The sequence below is a fragment of the Galleria mellonella genome, unplaced genomic scaffold, assembly GCF_026898425.1.
Source record: "Galleria mellonella isolate WM207_F2 unplaced genomic scaffold, CSIRO_AGI_GalMel_v1 utg33, whole genome shotgun sequence".
Taxonomy (NCBI): domain Eukaryota; kingdom Metazoa; phylum Arthropoda; class Insecta; order Lepidoptera; family Pyralidae; genus Galleria; species Galleria mellonella.
Genome location: NW_026442079.1, coordinates 6,905,555 through 6,911,330, shown reverse-complemented (window position 1 = coordinate 6,911,330; position 5,776 = coordinate 6,905,555). Strand labels below are relative to the sequence as shown.

General features: G+C 31.0%; 1 pseudogene; it reads left to right on the top strand.

Moving 5' to 3' along the window:
- The first annotated feature begins 2,591 nt into the window (after window positions 1-2,591).
- On the top strand, window positions 2,592-5,364 carry LOC113518108 (lipase 3-like; annotated as a pseudogene).
- Window positions 5,365-5,776: the final 412 nt, after the last annotated feature.

Genomic DNA, 5,776 nt, shown 5'->3' with positions numbered 1-5,776 from the left:
GATGGAGATTTTTCACTTTCATGTTTATATTATTAGTAAGTAAAGATTAACTACATACAAATAATAAAACTATAATTTATATCGTGATGTAACAGCCAAAAATTATCGAATGAATTTTCATGATATTGTGCTTACAAATTGGTACCTGGGACCAAATGTTTCATTTCCATATAAAAAGAAAACAAAATTTGCCCCAAGCACAGCTAGTATTTATATAAATCATAATATTTTCTTTTGATACATATTCCAATTAGTTAATGGTTTCGCTTACAAAGATCTTTGAAAGTATAACATCTTCGTAGAGAGGAAAAGTTTATTATTTTTTTAGGTCATGCGCTGGAAACTACTGTTTTTTTATGAAAATTCATAAAAGGGAAAATTGTGTAAAATTGCAGATAAAATATTTTTTTTTATTCTGTTTACTATAAAGGAGTTTAACAAAGAGATATTGAATTAGATTCAGGAAGGTAGACGTATAAAAACTGAGTATTATGCTCTGTTATACATATATTATGTATATTGCATTAGAAGAATTAATTGAATATATATTTGTTACTAGCTACCATCAAACATTATGTTTGTCCTCGTTGCAGTTCCAAATTTTTTATCATAACCTTAATTGGGTTATATGAATATAAAATAATTGCCAAATCCGTATATCCATTCTCTAGCAATACACTTACTAATAAACAACATTTCGTTGTTATATTTGTTTATATTTGTAGATAACATGTTGCAAAATAGTAAATCTCCCGAAAAATCTCAGTACAGTCCGGTGTGTCCACAAGTCAAACAATATCTACGCGGGCGCTCGGCAGCGAAATTGAGCCAGAATCATTTATAAATGGGGGGATAACCCGGGCGGATGAAATAGGAGGGGTAAGGTGTAGTGGGTACTGCATTTTGCATGAGTTCAATGTTGGTTGCTCGATCTACCTCATTCCTCTCCTCCTGGTACACATATCCAAACTGTATCTACGTTTTATTGAAGCATTTATTATTTTTTTGCTGTACCGGGCACCGTCGTTTTTTCTCACTTCCCTATATTAACTTAGAAATGTAATATTTGATCAGCGTCATAATTGAATCATAGCGGGGTCTCCCTTGTTGTATTTGTAACGATTTGTTTATGTAAACAGCCTGATCCGTTCTTTTATAATATGGTTAATAAAACAAATAAATTGATTTTAAATAATTAACATTCATGACGATTAGTTGTGTGTATTATTCGTCGTATGTTTTTATTAAGAAACTGTTTCATTGTTCATTTAAAATACGTAATTGTCAATATTAAGCAATTTATAGAAATACACGTTCACCTATTCATAGTACTACTTGTATTTGTGACGTAGGATACAAAAAGGTCGTTAGTACGACGGTGAGAAACATTGTTCGGAGAGCAAAACGTAGATTACAATAACTTATTTAGGAATACTGGTACCTATATAATTAAAATTAAAACTAATTAATAATTGATTAAATTCGAATGTTCATCGCTTTATTAGTTTTGTACACTTGATCAACACTCAGTTAATAATAATAACCTGAGAAGAAGAAGAATATTTATTTTTATCATAACTTAGAAAACACATAACAGCACATTTCAGTTGTCTATTCAACAGCCCCTTAACGTCTGTCTCATAATATATAAGATGAAAATAGGAAATAATATATTGTTTTTAGTAACAAATATCTAAGATTTCCTGTGTTTTACATGAACTAGAGAGAGACTTTTAAAAGTTGTTTGCTTGGGCACCCCTATCCCATTTGTGTTTCTAGTGTAAAACAGTTGTGTTTGCATGGCTGTATTTTGGTTTGAAGGGCAGTGATTAGCATTTGATATGGCAGTGATTTTATAGGGTATAGAGGAATAACACTCGAGTCCTCAGGAATGGCAACAAATGGGAGACATCATGGGCGAAACAGTATACTCTGTTATGCCCATGGTACTGCTCATGTCTATAGGTGTCGGTTACTACTTTCCATCAGGTGAGTCGTCAGCTTGACAGCCGTTCTAAATTGCATAAAAAAAAGTTATGATTAAAATAAATATTCTTTTTCTCGTGTGTGTATTGTTTTGATATGTTCTAAAACAAACAGCGATGCAATGTTTCTCTAATGTTAAGGATTATCAATAAGTTTATTTCAGGTGATTGTAAGAAATAATGTTCTGCAGATCAGAGAAAGGTATGGAATCATTTAAACTAATTCTAGTAGGTACAAGTTTTCATTATTAAAAACCTTATTATGTACTATTAACATTACAAGCATAAACATGAAGTATTTGTTTGTTTGATACTTCTTGATGCCTTAAGTCATTCAATGGTCACGAAATTCGACGTATATGTATTACTTTTAATAGAGAAGGATATACTGGACACTATTTATCAATATACTAGATTTTACTTGAACATCGTTTGCGTAACATTGATATGTTTATTGATCAGGATTTAATTTATGTTCTTTTTCGCCTCATATAATACATGTAAACCAATTTTAATAGCGAATGGTTAATTTGTTACGGCTCCATGAAGTAACAAACAAATTCACTTTAACATTTATTAGTAAAAATTCCGGTCACGCAGCTCAAGATGCGGGTAAAAGCTATAAGTATCTTATAAAATTTTCTAACAACTTATAACAATTTCACGCATAATTGCGGTTTTGTTTTATTTAATGTTACTTAGAATAGCAAACAAGCTCACGTCCTGTCTGATGGAATGTATTTACTCATAGTAACCTTGCCTACGTATTGTCATATGAGCACTAAATTGTAGTTTTCTATTTATATATGTTTTTATTATTATTATTTTTTGTTAGATATAATGTTTTGTTGGAGATGAAATACAAATAAATCTATTTATTTTATATTAACTAGACGTAGGTAAATATGTCATTTCATATACAATCTAAATTCCCTTGTTTGTACAACAGGATGGATGACCATGAAAGATGAAAATACAGCAGTGAGTGATTGGGTCCATTTTGTTATGGACCCCTAAAGAAGAAAAATTGTCTATGTGATTTGTATTATGCGTGAAGTGTATTTGAAAATAAATATATAACAACGTTCTTTTAAGGGTTTCTTATTTGCTTGTATATAATTCATTTTTAATATGTGTACCACTTCTCATATTTACGAAAAGTGAGGGGTAAATATATTATTGCTTACATTAAAATATTTTATGTTGCTATAACAATAATTGCAAATAAAGCGCAGCATAGTCCATCTCGAAAGTGAATCGTGAAATACAATGTTTAATTCATAAACGTAATGCCAGCAATAACAATAGAGTGAAAGGATGAAAGTACTCATAACAACAAAATAATCTTCCAGATGTTGAGTTTAGTGGCAATATCGCGAGTAGTGAGTGACCTAAGGTTTTCTGAACGCTCTGGGCTCAGAATTAGGGTAAATTTTTTATAAGGACGCAGGTAGGTGTGGGGAGGTAGCGAGTGGGGCGTCGGAGTCGCCGGCACGGTCTGCATATTGCATTAGATTTAAATTGTTTACGTCGTTAAAGAAACTTCTCCCGAACTGGGCGAGACGCGGGAAACTTCCTCTCGGTATATTTAATTTTTCCGCATAATCGTATGGGAATTGCTGTGACCCGCTTTCTTTGTTGCTATTTTACCTGCTAATGTTTGATGCACAAAATCTTATTGTATAAATGTGTTATGTTATAATAACTACTAACTGATACAATTTCAATCAATTTACATCATAATAGGATAACGACTTTTCAACTCGATTGACAAACGCGCACCTACTATAAATGTTATGAAATTAGTATGCAGTCAACTCGATTGTAATTGATACTAATGCCTCATAGATTATAAACAACAGTACTCCAATGATCGTTATCCATTGTTCTTTATACAAATATACTTCAGGTAATATGTTTCTAGTAATACTAGTGATATATTCATCAGTTTAAATGTTAACGTTCATAAGAGTGCTATTCTAATTACAGACATGAAGACTCTGGTTGTTATATTAGTAATATTTTTTAGTAGAAACCAAAATGTAAGTTGTTCTACTATATTTGATGTAATATCTACGAAACTTAGTGAGTTTACATACACAATTGTAACCGCTTTTCATAATATTAAAGAGAACGTGATAAATATTTTTCAAAAATATGTGGCAATTGAAAAACCCCATACTCTAAAGCAATCTATAATAGAAGAAAAACTAAGAAAGTCGTAGGATGACTTTGTTGAAAAAAAAACAGCCGCACAGAGCGAAACGGAGTCTCTTGAATATTTTAATCTGAAATCTGAACCAACAGCACTGATGTCTACGCCTGAGCTAGCTATGTAACATGGCAGAAAAGTTGAATCGCATACTATAAATACTAAAGATGGCTATCTTCTTACAATTCATCGTATATCAAACGATTTTATAAAATCAGATGTTAATTCGACCAATCAAACAATTTTGCTACATCATGGATTATTGGGGAGCTCAGCTGATTGGATTTTATTGGGATCCAATAAATCTCTACCATATATTCTATCTAACTCCGGTTACGATGTATGGATGACCAAAGCCAGAGGTAATTATTATTTACGCGGACATGTTTCAAAAAGAGTGGATTCAGTTGATTATTGGAAATTTACATTTCAAGAAATGGGTCAGTATGACCTACCGGCCGTTATAGATTATATACGAAAAGTAAAGAAATCAAGCGAACCAATAAACTATATAGGCCATTCAATGAGTGTAACTGCATTTTTAGTATTGCTTTCGGCATTACCCTAATACAACGAATACTTGCGCATTGGAGTTCTATTAGCGCCAATAGTTTTTATGACAAATGTACGTGGACCTTTAAAATTATTTACATTGATATCTGCAACATCTTCAGAACAGATTTTAAACTAATAGATGAAGGTAAATATTTTGCGTCAAGAAAACTTATACCTTGGATTTCTTCTAAATATTGTACAGGTCCTGAAATATATTGCAATAACCCTCTCCTATTTTTAAGCGGAGTACCGTTGGAAAAAGAACGGATTACAAGTTTTGTTGCAAGATTATTATATCACGACCTTGCGGGTGGCTCTTCTAATACTATATTGCACTATGCGCAGTTAGCAGAAAGTGGAAAACTCCACAGATTTGGTAATATATCTGATGAGTTCAACTTGACCCGTGTGTCATTGCCAATTGCCATGCTTAGTTCCAGTGACGATTTGTTTGCCGCTGTATCAGACGTTTCGAGGTTATATTTTAGTATACAATTACCTATTGATCATTATGTAATTAGAGGAAAAAAATTAAGTCACACTGAGTTTGTTTGGGGTTCTGAAACAGACATCTTAGTATTTAACAAAATAATAGATTTTTTAAAATATGGTTTGGATTCAATTTCAATCAAATTAATGAGATTTAATATTAATAAAGTACTGGGATATTAATGTATACGTACACATTTTATTTTTATATATTATTTGAAATATATTCATTATTTACCTTTTGTTATACTGCTGAATAAAACTGTGGCGTCTTGAAATAATTACAATAATTTATAATATATTTTATTTTCATACTTGAATCTTGTGATCCATTTCCTCTACTATTATACTAATTTTTATTTTGTTTATTTTTTCTATGTATACCTATTGCAGTAACTATGATAAGCTATATCAGCTCTACATGTAAAATAATTTTTAAATTTCAGCATTTTAATAAATAAAACTGTCGTTTTAGTTATCTATATATAGATATACATATAATCATCATAGCTATTTATTTATAACCCTAAGTTAT